We start from the raw sequence: 16,357 nt of genomic DNA on the forward strand, positions 1-16,357 counted from the left end.
GAAACACACAGAGAAGTTGTATGATGATTTGTGCACACTGACCCGGGAGCATCTAAACCCGAAGGAAATCGTTCTGATGGCGAGGTACAGGTTCTACATGTACAAGAGGTCTGAAGGCCAGGAAGTGGCGAGCTACGTCACCGAGCTAAGGCACGTTGCAGGACATTGCGAATTTGAAGGACACTTGGAGCACATGCTCAGGGACTTCTTTGTACTTGGCATTGGCCATAAATACTTCGCAAACTTTTGACTGTAGAGACCCCAACCTTGAGTAAAGCCATAGTGATAGCCTAGACGTTCATCGCCACCTGTGATAATATCAAACACGAGTGCTGCTGCAAGTACTGTGAACAAAGTAATGCTGTTTTCGAATTGTAACGTACAGGGTAGGCTTCACATGCCTGCAGCTGCACATCTGCAGATGTCTCAGAGTCCACCATCAAGGGTGGTGAATGCAAGGTCATTAACACCTCGTTGGTGCTGCGGGGGTGATCATCATTTCCATTCATGCCGCTTCAAAGGATACGTTTGCAAGGGCTGTGGAACAATGGGACACCTCCAACGTATGTGTAGGCGAGCTGCAAACCCTGCTAATCCTGCAAACCACCATGTTGCAGAGGAGGACAGATCCACGACGGATCATGATGAACCAGAGCCTCAGATCGAGGAGGCAGAGGTATATGGGATGCACACATTTACCACAAAGTGCCCCCCGATAATGCTGAAGGTTGAATTAAATGGACTCCCGGTGTCAATGGAGCTGGACTCGGGCGCGAGCCAGTCCATAATGAGCAAAAAGACTTTTGATAAGTTGTGGTGCAGCAAGGCCTCAAGGCCAGTCCTGACTCCCATTTGTACTAAACTGAGAACGAACACAAAGGAACTGATTCCCGTAATTGGCAGTGCTGCTGTAAAGGTCTCCTACGATGGAGCGGTGCAAATGACCACTCTGGGTGGAACGGGGCGATGGCCCCACGCTGTTCAGCAGGAGCTGGCTGGGAAAGACACACTGGAACTGGGACAACGTCCGAGCACTCTCGTCCGTCAACGACACTTCATGTGCCCAGGTCCTAAACAAGTTCCCCTTGCTGTTTGAAACGGGCATCGGGAAGTTCCAAGGAGCAAAAGTGCAGATCCACCTGATTCCGGGTGGCGTGACCCATCCATCACAAGGCGAGAGGGGTACCATACATGATGAGAGAGAGGGTGGAGATCGAGCTGGACCAGCTGCAACAAGAGGGCATCATTTCGCCGATCGAATTCAACGAGTCCGATTGTTCCAGTCCTCAAGGAAGATGGCACCGTCAGAATCTGTGGTGATTACAAAATAACTATCAATCGTTTCTCTCTGTAGGATCAATACCCGCTGCCAAAGGCGGACGACCTATTTGCGATGCTGGGGGGGGGGAGGAAAAATGTTCACGAAGCTGGACTTGATCTCGGCCTACATGACGCAGGAGCTGGAGGAATCATCGAAGGGTCTCACCTGTATCAATATGCACAAAGGTCTCTTCATTTACAACATAGAAACATAGAAACATAGAAAATAGGTGCAGGAGTAGGCCATTCGGCCCTTCTAGCCTGCACCGCCATTCAATGAGTTCATGGCTGAACATGCAACTTCAGTACCCCATTCCTGCTTTCTCACCATACCCCTTGATCCCCCGAGTACAGATGCCCACTTGGGATTCGATCGGCCGCGGCGATATTCCAGAGGAACATGGAAAGCTTGCTGAAGTCGGTCCCGCGCACCGTGGTCTTCCAGGACGACATCTTGGTTACAGGTTGGGACACCATCGAGCACCTGCAGAGCCTGGAGGAGGTTCTTAGTCGGCTTAATTGCGTGGGACTCAGGTTAAAATGCTCAAAGTGTGTTTTCCTGGTGCCTGAAGTGGAGTTCCTGGGAAGAAGAATCGCGGCGGACGGCATCAGGCCCACCGATTCGAAGATGGAGGCAATCAAGAACTCACCGAGATCACAGAACGTGATGGAGCTGCGGTCGTTTCTAGGACTCCTGAACTACTTTGGTAACTTCTTACCGGGTCTTACCAGTTGTTAGAACGACTGCATCCTTTGCGTAAAGGAGATGAATGGATATGGGGTAAAAGCCAAGAAAATGCCTTTGAAAAAGCTAGGAAACTGTTATGCTTCAACAAATTGCTTGTGTTGTATGATCCATGTAAGCGTTTGGTATTAGCATGTGATGTGTCGTCGTACGGTGTCGTGTGTGTATTGCAACAAGCTAATGAATCTGGGAAATTGCAACTGGTTGCTTAAGCATCCAGAAGTCTGAGAGGGCCTACAGCATGATCGAAAAGGAAGCGTTAGCATGTGTTTATGGGGTAAAGAAAATGCATCAATATCTGTTTGGGCTCAAATTTGAATTGGAAACAGACCATAAGCCACTGATAGCCCTCTTTTCTGAAAGTAAGGGGATAAATACAAATGCATCGGCCCGCATCCAGAGATGGGCGCTCACGTTGTCCGTATACAACCAGACATCCACCACAGGCCAGTCACAGAAAACTGTGTCGATGCTCTCAGTAGACTGCCATTGCCCACCACAGGGGCGGAGATGGCACACACTGCAGATTTAGTTATGGTAATAGAAGCATTCGAGAGTTACCGCCTGTTACCACCCGACAGATTAGAACCTGGACGAGCCAGGACCTCTTACTGTCCTTAGTAAAAAACTGTGTGCTCACGAGAGTTGGTCTAGTGTCCCGTTAGAAATGCAGGAAGAAATAAAGCCATACCAGCAGCGCAGAGATGAAATGTCCATACAGGCAGGCTTCCTCCTATGGGGAAATCGGGTAATGGTGCCAAAAAAGGGCAGGGACACTTTCATTAGTGATCTCCACAGTACCCACACAGGCATTGTAATGATGAAAGCGATAGCTAGATCCCATGTATGGTGGCCCAGTATCAATGCAGACTTAGAGTCCTGAGTGCACAAATGTAACACATGTTCACAGTTAAGCAATGCACCCAGGGAGGTGCCACTAAGTTTATGGTCTTGGCCCTCCAAACTGTGGTCTAGGGTCCATGTTGACTATGCAGACCTGTTCTTGGGAAAAATGTTCCTAGTGGTTGTAGATGAATGTGAGATAATGTCGGCAAGCACGTCCGCTGCTAACATTGAAAGCCTGCGGGCCATATTTGCCACACATGGCCTGCCTGACGTCCTTGTGAGTGACAATGGGCCGTGCTTCACCAGTGCCGAGTTCAAAGAGTTCATGACCCGCAATGGGACCAAACATGTCACATCTGCCTCATTTAAACCAGCGTCCAATGGTCAGTGCAAACAATCAAGCAGAGCTTGAAGAGAGCAACTGAAGGCTCACTGCAGACTCGCCTATCCCGAGTCCTGCTTCGTTACCGCACAAGACCCCACTCGCTCACTGGGGATCCCCCCGCTGAACTGCTCATGAAAAGGGCACTTAAGACAAAGCTCTCATTAGTCCACCCTGATCTACACGAACAGGTAGAGAGCAGGCGGCTTCAACAGAATACATATCATGATCACGCAAATGTGTCACACGAAATTGAGATTAATGATGCTGTATTTGTGTTGAACTATGAACAAGGTCCCAAGTGGCTTCCCGGCATTGTCATGGTCAAAGAGGGGAGTAGGGTGTTTCTGGTCAAACTTTCAAATGGACTCACCTACAGGAAACACTTGGACCAAACCAAACTCAGATTCACGGACTATCCAGAGGAACCCATAACAGACCCTACCTTTTTTGACCCTCCAACACACACACCAGTGGCAACCAACCCAGCGGTTGACCACGAAGCAGAACCTGTCATGTATTTCACCATCTTGCAATGACTATAAGTATGTAACTGTAACTCATGCATACTGTACCTGTACTCTTGTAATGCACACCCTGACCACAGGGAGTGAGCTCCTCACCTGGGCTTCCAGGTATAAAAGGGGAGGTCCCACCCAGGATCAAGACTCTGCAGTCCTGGAAATAAAGTGAAGGTCACAGAGTGACCGTGTCTGATATATCCTTGCCTCGTGTGAGTTTGTAACAAAGTGCAGAGACACTACATCTGGCGACGAGAATCGGGAATCACCGAACCACGAAGATAGCACAGAGGAACGCTACTGTGTGGGTGAGGACTGGGACGACTTTGTGGAAAGACTCCAGCAGAGCTTTGTCACAAAGGACTGGCTGGAAGAGGCAGCGGCTGACAAGTGGAGGGCGCAGCTACTGACCAGCTATGGTCCACAGACCTAAGCGCTGATGAAAGACCTGCTTGCACCCCAAAAACCAGTGGACAAGTCCTTCGAAGAGCTCAGCCAGCTGATCAGTGAGCATCTCAAGCCGGCAAGTAGCGTACACATGGACCGGCATCGGTTCTACTCTCACTGGCGTCGGGAGGGTCAAAACATCTCGGACTTCAAGGCGGAACTGCGGCATTTGGCCAGTCTCTGTAAGTTCTCCAATGCCTTCAGGGGGGAGATGTTAAGGGACTTTTTCATCGAGGGCATTAATCATGCCGGCATTTTCAGGAAGCTCATAAAGACTAAGGATTTGACTTTAGAAGGAGCAGCGTTGATAGCTCAGATCTTTATGGCGGGGGAAGAGGAGACCAAGCTAATCTACGCACACAGCCCTGGTTTTAAAGTTGCATTGAACCAGGGAATCAATGTTATAAAAATGACACAGAACTCCACAGGCAGGCAAGGGCAATTTGACACCAGCCAGGCAGCAACAAGCTCCTGACAACAGGGACAATGGAAAGGGGATCGTCAATTCACGCCATCACGAGGAACAATACATCCTGTGATGGGACAATTAACACCGCCCCATCAGAGTGCTTAGAACAGCCAAAAGGGCCATCAGAGAGGAATGCCTAGGAATAGTCCTTATGTTAACAGCAATCTCAGCTCATGTTGGAGATGTGGGAGCAGACACACTGCAAAAATCTGCAGGTTCCAACTTTACACCTGTAGGATTTGTAATGTCAAGGGACACCTGGCCAGGATGTGCAAAAAGGCAGTAGCGAGGCTAGTCTGCGAGACAGACAAAACAGACGAGGGGTCTGAAATGCAGGATGAGGCCTGGGGAACAACCATGGATGCTGAAGTTCAGAGAGTTCATGTGGCCGACGTCCACAGCTCATACTCCAAAACGCCACCCATGATGACGAAAGTCTTATTGAATGGCATCCCGGTGCACATGGAGCTGGATACCGGAGCTAGCCAGTCACTCATGAACGCCCAGCAATTTGAGAGACTATGGCCACACAGAGCTAGCAGGCCCAAATTGGAACACATTGAGACGCAGCTACATACGTACACCAAAGAGATCATCCCAGTGCTGGGCAGTGCAAACTTGGTGGTAACACATAATGGATCACAGAACCGGCTGCCACTCTGGATTGTTCCAGGAAATGGCCCCGCGCTCTTGGGGAGGAGTTGGCTAGCTGAGATGAATTGAAAATTGGGGGATGTGCACGCCATTTCATCCGTGGAGTGAAGTTCATGCTCGCAGGTATTGCAAAAATTTGAGTCACTCTTTCAACCTGGTGTCGGAACGTTCAAGGGCACCAAAGTAGTGATACACATCACTCCAGATGCCAGACCAGTGCACCACAAAGCCAGAGCGGTGCCGTACATGATGCGTGAAAAAATTGAAAGTGAACTGGACAGGCTGCTCAGAGAGGGCATAATTTCGCCCGTTGAATTCAGCGACTGGGCAAGTCCCATTGTTCCCGTCCTTAAAGCAGATGGCTCGGTCAGGATTTGTGGCGACTACAAAGCCACCATCAACCGAGTGTCGCTGCAAGACCAATACCCGCTCCCGAGAGCGGAGGACCTTTTTGCCACGCTGGCAGGTGGTAAGCTGTTCACGAAGCTGGACCTCACTTCGGCCTACCTGACTCAGGAACTGGCTGAGGAATCCAAGTTTCTGACCACCATCACGACACAGAAAGGATTATTTGTCCACAACAGGTGCCCGTTTGGCATTCGTTCGTCAGCAGCCATCTTTCAGTGAAACATGGAAAGCTTGCTCAAGTCCATCCCTGGAACGGTCCTGTTCCGAGACGACATCCTTATAACTGGTCGAGACACTGAGGAACACCTCCGCAACCTGGAGGAGGTGCTACGCCGATTGGAACGGGTAGGCCTGTGGCTGAAAAAGGCCAAGTGCGTGTTTTTGGCCCCAGAGGTCGAGTTCCTGGGCAGGAGGGTTGCCGCAGACGGGATCCAGCCCACTGAATCAAAAACTGAGGCGATTCGCCAGGCACCCAGGCCCGGCAACATGTCGAAGTTGCGATCATTCCTGGGACTCTTGAACTATTTTGGGAACTTGCTGCCGAACTTAAGCACATTGTTGGAGCCGTTACACATGTTTCTCCGTAAAGGTTGTGAATGGTCTTGGGGGGATTGTCAAAAACGGGCTTTCAATAAGATGAGGAACCTGCTGTGTTCCAACAAACTGTTGACTTTGTATGACCCCTGTAAAAAACTGGTTTTAACATGCAATGCGTCATCCTATGGGGTTGGGTGTGTTTTGCAGCAGGGTAACGATGACGGTCGACTCCAACCGGTGGCTTACGCCTCCAGGTCGCTCTCCCAGGCAGAGCGTGGATACGGCATGGTCGAGATGGAGGCACTCGCGTGTGTGTACAGTGTGAAAAAGATGCACCAGTATCTTTTCGGTAGATGGTTCGAGCTAGAGACAGACCACAAACCGTTAACATCCTTGTTGTCCGACAGCAAGGCTGTCAACGCCAATGTGTCAGCTCGCATATAGCGATGGGCCCTCACGCTGGCTGTGTATGACTACACCATATGGCACCGGCCAGGCACCGAAAATTGCGCTGACGCGCTCAGCAGGCTCCCACTGCCCACCACTGAGGGGGCGTCAGAGCAGAGCGCCGACATGGTCATGGCCGTTGAGGCTTTTGACAATGTGGGCTCCCCCATCACAGCCCGCAAGATCAAATGCTGGACCAACAGGGATCCATGATAAAGAAACGTGTCCTGACTGGGGACTGGGCGCCCGCACACAGGGTGTGCCCCGAGGAAGTCAGCCCGTTTCAGAGACGGGTCGATGAACTCTCCGTCCAAACCGACTGCCTGTTATGGGGCAGCCGGGTAGTCATGGCCTGGAAAGGAAGGGAAGCGTTCATCAGGGGACTCTACAGTGAGCACCCTGGCATCGTGTTAATGAAGGCCATTGCCCGGTTCGCACCCGTGTGCCCAGCTGGGCAATGCCCCCAGGGAGGCCCCACTCAGCCCGTGGCCCTGGCCCACCAGGCAATGGTCACGTATTCACGTGGACTATGCGGGCCCGTTCATGGGAAAAATGTTCCTGATCGTTGTCGATGCATACTCGAAATGGATCGAGTGCATGACATCCATCACTGTGGAGAGTCTGCATATGGTTTTCACGACCCACAGCTTGCTGGACATCCTTGTCAGCAATAATGGCCCGTGTTTTACCAGCCATGAATTCCAGGAGTTTATGTCGGGCAATGGGATTAAGCATGTCCGGACAGCGCCATTCAAGCCGGCCTCCAATGGCCAGGCGGAACGGGCGGTCCAAGTCATAAAGCAGGGCATGCTATGCATCCAAGGACCCTCCCTTCAATACCGCCTATCGCGCCTCCTGCTGGCCTACAGGTCCCGGCCGCACTCGCTCACGGGAGTCCCGCCAGCGGAGCTCCTCATGAAACGCACGCTCAAGACGCGGCTGTCCCTCATTCACCCAGCCCTGGCAGACATTGTTGAGGGCAAGCGCTAGTCCCAAACCGAGCTCCATGATCGAGGCTCAAGGGTGAGGTGTATAGAAATAGATGACTTGGTATTTGTTCTTAACCATGCTTTGGGACCCAAATGGCTTGAGGGTACCATAATTGGCAAAGAAGGAAACAGGATCATGGTGGTCAGACTAAACAATGGGCAGATATGCCGCAAACACTTGGACCAAGTAAAGACAAGGTTCAGTGGAGACACGGAGGAACCGGAAGAAGAGCATGATGAGATAGCACCCACACCACTGCCAGCGTACGAGCAACAAAGACAGCCCTCAGCATGCACAGACCCTGCGGCCAGCCCGGATAGGCCGGAATCACCTCAAGTGACAGAGACACGTGCCGAGGCTCAGCCACCAGAGCCACAACTGCGGCGCTCCACGAGAGAGCGCCGACCACCTGACAGACTTAACCTCTGAAACTAAAAGACCTAAGGGGGGAGGTGATGTCATGTATTTCACCATCTTGCAATGACTATAAGTATGTAACTGTAACTCCTGCATACTGTACCTGTACTCTTGTAATGCACACCCTGACCACAGGGAGTGAGCTCCTCACCTGGGCTTCCAGGTATAAAAGGGGAGGTCCCACCCAGGATCAAGACTCTTCAGTCCTGGAAATAAAGTGACGGTCACAGAGTGACCGTGTCTGATATATCCATGCCTCGTGTGAGTTTGTAACAAAGTGCAGAGACACTACAGCACCCATCACCCGCAGCAACCCAGCTGGACTCACCACACTAGGCAGCCAGCGAGGGCCCAACTAACAACTCACCAAAACCAGCATTTGCACCGAGATGATCAACCAGCGAAAGCAAGGTTCCAGATCGACTCACTTTGTAAATAGTTACACTATTGACTTGGGGGGAGTGGGGAGTGTTGTTATACAATCCCTTGGGAGAACCTGTACATAAGGAGGCCTCACAGGCTGGAGAGGCACTCTGGAGACCTGTAATAAAGGACTACGGTCACACCTTACTTTGAGCTCACAGTATCTGGTCAGATTCTTTATTCAATTCATAACACATACAAACAGAAAAAATAGGGGCAGGAGTAGGCCACCTGGCCCCTCGAGCCTGCTCCGCCATTCAATAAGATCCTGGCTGATCTGATCATGGACTCAGCTCCACTTCCCTGCCCACTCCCCATAAGCCTTTATTCCCTTATCGCTCAAAAATCTGTCTATCTCCGCCTTAAATATATTCAATGTCCCAGAATTCCACAGATTTACAACCCTCTGAGAGAAAAAATTTCTTCTCATTTCAGTTTTAAATGGGCAGCCCCTTATTCTGAGTCTATGTCCCCTCGTTTTAGTTTCCCCTATGTGGAAATATCTTCTCTGCATCCACCTTGTCGAGCCCCCTCATTATCTTATAAGTTTTGATAAGATCTCCTCCCATTCTTCTGAACTCCAATGAGTAGCGGCCCAACCTACACAACCTATCTTCATAAGTCAACCCCCTCACCTCCGGAATCAACCTGGTGAACCTTCTCTAAACAGCCTCCAATGCAAATATATCCTTTTTTAAATACGGAGACCAAAACTGTACGCAGTACTATAGGTGTGGCCTCACCAATACCTTGCTGTAGCAGGACTTCTCTGCTTTTATACTCCATCCCCCTTGCAATAAAGGCCAAGATTCAATTTGCCTTCCTGATTACTTGCTGTACCTGCCTACTAACTTTTTGTCTTTCATGCACAAGGACCGCCAGGTCCCTCTGTATTGCAGTACGTTGCAATTTTACTCCTTTTAAATTATAATTTGCTTTTCTATTTTTTGTGCTGAAGTAGATAACCTCACATTTTCCCACATTATACTCCATCTGCCAAATTTTTGCCCACTCAATTAGCCTGTCCATATCCCTTTGCAGATTTTTTGTGTCCTCCTCACAATTTGCTTGCCCACTCATCTTTGGGTCACTAGTATCAGGCAAACATGGGCCTAGATGTTCCTGTTTCAGCTGGGCTCAGCTGTTAGTACTCTGATATTTGAGTCACAAGATTGTGGGTTCAAGTCCCACTTCACAACTTGAGTGCATGCTCTAGGCTTGTCAGAGGTTCTGTCCCTTAAACCATAGCCCTGTGTAAGAATATTGGGGATAAGGACAAATTAACATCTTTTGCTTAACGCTTTGAACTATTGTGGTTTGCAGGCTGTGCTGCTTGTTTCGCTGAAATGGCAAAATACTGACTAATGACTAAACCTTGAACAATCATAGAATTATAGAAGTTTACAGCACGGAAGGAGGCCATTTCGGCCCATCGTGGCCAACAAGAGACTAGTCAGCTGAATCCCACTTTCCAGCATGCAGGTAATCATCCAGGTTACGGCACTTTAGGTGCACATCCAAGTATTTTTTAAATGTGGTGAGGGTTTCTGCCTCCAGCACCCTTTCTGGCAGTGAGTTCCAGACCCCCACATCCCTCTGCATGATGAAATTTCCCCTCAAATCCTTACTTTGGGTCAGTAAGGAATTCGATCGCCTGGTGTCAGACGACTATCAAGCAGACAGACAACTCGAGACAACTACGCCGCCAACTTAATTACGACCTCTGTCCAGAGATCAATGGGCTAATATTGTTTCAATCTCTTATTATTACTATCAATATTGTGCCTCACCATATGTTTGTGATTTTCAATAAACAAATTATTGATTATCAGTTTTTGTCATCACGTCCAAATCGATTACAAATATATGCATATAGCAGTGGTTCACGTGAAGATTAATCCAGTGACACTACTTTAATTTCTTTCTCAACCCACAAGAAACATTTAACTGCCCATTCATCTCGCTGTGTGCACAATATTGATTGTTTTTCCTCACATGGCAACCACCACGACACTTCCAAATAAAGGTATGCAAGGTATTTTGAGATGTTTCTGAGTGATATAATGAAGCATCACGCAAAGGCAAGTCTTTCTTCTGTTAAAAATGCTTGCATTTCATGAATGTGTCTCTATTGCACAAAATATTATAGTCTGTGTGTCTGCTCATTTCCTAGATTCCTGCTCGGAAAGGTAAGAGCAAGCCATAGTTGTTGCTGTTGTTGTTATATTCCGTGTTATTTCAGACCTGCATAAAATAAAAATTAGTTTGTTAATACCAGGGAGCCACATAAGGAGAAATTAGGCAAATGACCAAAAGCTTGGTCAAAGAGGAATGTTTTAAGGAGCGTCTTAAAGGAGGAAAGAGAGGTGGAGAGACAGAGAGGTTTAGACAGGGAATTCCAGAGCTCAGGGCCCAGGCAACAGAAGGCACGGCCAGCGATGGTTGAGCAATTATAATCGGGGATGCTCAAGAAGGCAGAATTAGAGAAGCGCAAATACCTCGGGGGCGTTGTGGGGCTGGAGGAGATTACAGAGATAGGGAGGGGTAAGGCCATGGCGGGATTTGAAAACAAGAATGAGAATTTTGAAATCGAGGCGTTGCTTAACCGGGAGCCAATGTAGGTCAGTGAGCACAGGGGTGATGGGTGAACAGGACTTGGTTCGAGTTAGGGTAAGGGTTTTGGATGACCTCAAGTTTACAGGAGGTAGAATGTGGGAGGCCAGCACTGGAACACCAGAATCAAACCTGTTCTTTAAGCAGATTTATGATTTCATTACACATAGGGCTCAGAAGTTGTTCTCCAATAAGTATGAATATAGCACCAATAAAAACAAAAAGAAAATATATTGTACAGCTGAGTTGAAGATGAGCTGCATTTGTTATCTAATGCCAACATTCAAGTTCTAAGATCCTAGCCCTTTAACATCAGGGTGTTGTAGTGATTTCTTGCTGTGTTCATTGGTTGATTTCTGACAGTGGTAGCATTTCATCCACTTTCACTTCTTCAAAATGGAAATGATTGGGTGATTAAAGGGTCAGCATTGAACACTCCACCTCACATTACGCAACAACTATTTAAAAAAAAGTACGCATAACACTGGCAAACAGGAAATCACTTCATCTTGACCAGTTTTCTATTTATTGGAGTTTCACATGACGTAGTTTAATCTGAAGAAAAGTTTCCAAAGTCAAGCTTGTTAAACTTTTGACCTTAATTTGTATTAAGAACTCCATCTAATAAATGAACACTTTTCTCTAAAAGTTATTAAGCATGCAGCAAATTATCTACTACAAAAATGATGCGCATATTTTATGGTTTGTGTTTTCAATTTTATCATCATGTATTTATAAATTAAGTACAGGATTAGGCAGTGGCAAAAATGCATTGCAAGATAAATACTCAGCACTGTGAAGTGATGGGATTTAGCTTTTTATCTGCGTGGCCTGATCTCAGCTGGGGAAGGGCCTTCTTCCTCCGATGGCATCATTTCTGAGCCGCTCTTTCGCATTTCCTGCCATGACACCACGCAAAGAATGACAGTGCGATAAGAACATCAGGCATCAGTGGTTTGTGAGATGTATATAGAGCAATGGTACACGTACAGGTCAGGCTGAAAAGCTTGCCCTTGTCGGGTACGGTAGCATAGTGGTTTTGTCACTGAACTAGTAATAAAGAGGCCTGGATTAATGATCTGGAGACAATGGGCTCAAATCCCACCACAGCAGCTGGGGAATTTAAATTCACTCAATAAGTAAATCTGGAATAGAAAGCTGGTATCAGCAAGGGTGACCATGAAACTACTGGATTGTTGCCAAGAAAACATCTGTTTCAGTAATGTCCTGTAGAGAAGGAAACCTGCTGTCCTTACCCACCCAGTCTGGCCTACATGTGACTCCACACCCACAGCAATGTGGTTGACTCTGAAATACCTAGCAAGCCACTCAGTTTTATAAGGCGGCTCACCACCTCCTTCCCTCGGGCAATTAGGGATGGTCAATAAATGCTGGCCTTGCTGGTGACACCCACATCCCATGGATTAATAAAACATTTTTTTTAACTGGCATAAATGAAAATATACTTTACACAACATTCTTTTAATGGAAATGGATGCAGCCTTAAGGCGGGCAGTAGGCCAGATATCACATAAATGCAAACCTGCTGTTAGAGATGGGTTACTGCCATTAATCTGTAGAATTATATTACATGCACAGCTACATAATTGGAGTGGGACATATGTTTTAATGTGCTCCTTTCATAGAAATAATTCGATAAATGGAATATTTTTCTTGATATACAATACCATTTTTTCAAGAGCTCTCATTCCAAATGAAGATAGCACAAGTAGTTTGTGACAGTGAAAGGCCATGTCTCACATTTCCTACATACAATGAAGACACTTGAGGGTAAACAATTTGCCTGGATCTGTTGATAATCCTATTCAAAAAATAATTCATTCAAATGATTGAATTGGGTGCAAAATTACTGCTCACTACTCAGCAGGCTCAGTGCTATTAATTTGACTTATATGCTTGCAGATGTGTGAAATTACTGTTGGGTTGTTATTGTGAATGTCATTCGTCATTTTCTTTCCTTGCGCTGAGCGAGTGAGTGAATGTCCCAGTGAGCAGCTAAATCAGCCCTTGGCAGTCACTGGGGCACTGGAGTAGCTCTTTGTTTATCAGGTTACAAGTTTCACCAGATAATGGCAGAAAAGCTACCCTCATCGTTTAGGGCATGGGAGAAAGTGGCAACATACTTAAAGTACTTCAGAAATAGAGGAAAATGATGGTCTTTGTTTGCCAGTATAAAAAATATCAATTACTGCCCACTTACTGCCCACGGCCCAAAAACGCAAATTTGATCACTAAGATCCATTTACTGCCTGCCCTAAATACCGTCCTGAAAAGTAAGGTCTTACCTGATCTTAGCCGATCTTAAGCAGACGGTAGTGGTACGCCATGACACCCCCCCAAACACCAGCTTTGTCTGCCCACTGTATGGAACCCTCATGACTGATGACTGTTACCCTTCATTTTCTAAAAGTTAGACACTGTACAAGAGTGGTTAAATTCAATAATAAGATTTATACATTTTAGAACATTAAAACTGGGAAAACTTTGATAACTTTCAAAAATGTGAAAAGTTAAAAACTTAATAAAGTATTTTGAACAATTTACAATTTACAATCAACAGTAATAAAAATTTTAATCAAACAACATATAAAACAACAACAACATGAACACAACAACCAACACCCCGCCTTCTAGCCCTGACCACTCCCACTGCCTCTCTTCCCTCCCCTTGTCCTCACCCCCTCCTCTATTCTTCCCATTTCCTCTACCCCTAGGCCTGGCCCTCCCCACATTGGCACCAAGACATTGTGCGTCAATGGACTGGGTGGTTCGCTCCACTGCGGCAATCGGCCTTGGCATGTTCTCAGCATGTCGGGCTGAAAGTGCCACAATGATCCCAGCTATGGCAGCCATGGCCTGGAGGAGCTCTCGACCTGTGTCGATGTTCATCCTCGACAGTCTGATCCTGTCCTGGTGTCCACCTGTCTGTCTTGCAGCATTCCCTCTTTGCTGCAGCAACCTCGGTGGATGCGGCCTAGCGGCTTGAGGGGTGCATTGCTGGATATCGTTTGGTCCCGATAGTTCGGAAGAGTCGGGGAACTCCAGAAATACCGATGCCGACGAGGAAGAGCCCGCAGGTGTAGACCCAGAGGTTACTGCCCCCCTACACCCACCCCCTGCCTCCACCTCAACTGGCTCAACCAGTTCCCCTCCACGGCTCTCTTCCTACTCTTCGTGTTGCTCATTCACCCAGATCTCCATGAAGGAGGCGGAGGTCGAGGTGGAGGCTCTGGCCAGGGTCAAGGCGAAAGCTCGATGGATGCCAGAGATCGAGGCGATGGGGTTTTGGATGCCGGAGATCAAGGCGAAGGCTACCTCAGTGTTATCCGAATCAGCAATCTGCAAGTACAAAACAACATTTCAGTGGTTAACAGCAGGGGAGGGGGTCAGAGTGACATGAGTACTGTCACGTAGCACAGTCTTATTTCAAGGAACACCACCACTGCTGCATTACTACATTATATATGGCCGGCAGACAATACATTAAAATGCTTGACATTACATTACATTACATGACCCCCAACATCACAGTATATTATATTATTTTGAGATGACATTACATGACCACAACTTATCATGCTGTGGCAAGGGATCAGCTCCACTATGGGTGGTTGCACGGTTGTGACCACCCAGCAAGTCTAAGGCACGCTGCTCCAAATCACTTATCTCTAGCACCTTTGGAGTGCCTCCTCCCGTGCGACGCTGCTCGGAGGGGTTGGTTGACAATTTCTTCTGCAGAAATTAAAGTAGCAATCTTTAACCGATTTGTACATGCGACACACACACACACACACAAATAGCCATCAAAACACTAGTCTTTAGTTTTATGTCCCATTAATCCCATTTAGATTTACATTGTCAGTAAAAAGCGAGTGAGTGCATCAATAAAATCATTACTTACTCTGGCTACGGCTACAATGTCATTCCACCTTTTGCGACATTGGTCTCCATCCCTTACGATTGTCCCCACTGCGGAGATGGCCTCCCCAATTTCCTTCCAGATGCGCTGGTACTGGACCGGGGCTGGCTTCCCACAACCATCCCTGGTAAGGCCCCGATAACTTGCCTCCACCACAGAGACAAGTGTGTCCAGCTCCTCGTCAGTAAACCATGGTGCCCTCTGCCCATCTTTGACTTTTCTCAGGGTCTTCTTCTCCTCATGATTTTCTTTGAAGAAATCTTTATTAGTAATTTTTTTTCTGACTTTTCCTGCTTTGTCCGTTCTTTGGTACTTTCTGTTTTCTCTCTCTCTAATCTTCAGGACTAACTAGTTCTACTGCACTTTTTTTGACTGACAGGTGACAAGTCCCGCCACTATCAAGCTCCGCCCCCCCCCCCCCACCCCCCTCCCGGCCCGAATCATTCCATGCGTGTGGTGCGAGCTGCAGGACCTGAGGCCCCAACTCTCTCCCCCTGGCCGGCCTGGGCCCGATGGCGGCAGGAGGGGGTCGACGACGGTGGGAGGCAGCGGTAGGGGACCGATGGCGAGAGAGAGGCTGGAGGAAGAGCGAGAAGTGGGACCCTGCGACCGATCGCACCTCCTGCTGAGCTGCGAGCCCCGAGCCTCCCGTGAGGCGTGTCCCGAGTGGCAGCAGCGGGGGGCGCGGGATGGGAGAGAGAACACTTGGGGGTAAGAGTGAGAGGCTGGGGGTGGGGGGGAAGAGAGGGGGAGAGAGAGAGACTGGGGGAGAGAGAGAGAGAGACTGGGGGAGAGAGAGAGACTGGGGGAGAGAGGGAGAGAGACTGGGGGAGAGAGAGAGAGAGACTGGTGGAGAGAGAGAGAGAGAGACTGGGTGAGAGAGAGCCTGCGGGTAGGGGTGAGAGAGATATGGATGGGGGAGGGGGATCGGAGGGGTGAGAGGGAACTCAGGGAAGATGAATCACATTCTTCTAACCCCTACAAGGGACATCATTGGAGTGAATGATAGCCAGACGTCACGACACTGTCACTATTCACTTCATACGCAATAAACCTGTTAACAATCTGTATGCAATGCCCCATCTATAGTGGTGGTGGCAGGGGGGGGAGGGGGGAGAAGCAGGGAAGGATGCACTTGGACTGGGGTAAGGCACTTTGGCTGGGGGAGGGATGTACTTAGACTGGGGTAAGGCACTTT

Source organism: Pristiophorus japonicus, chromosome 8 (genome assembly GCF_044704955.1).
Source record: "Pristiophorus japonicus isolate sPriJap1 chromosome 8, sPriJap1.hap1, whole genome shotgun sequence".
Taxonomy (NCBI): domain Eukaryota; kingdom Metazoa; phylum Chordata; class Chondrichthyes; family Pristiophoridae; genus Pristiophorus; species Pristiophorus japonicus.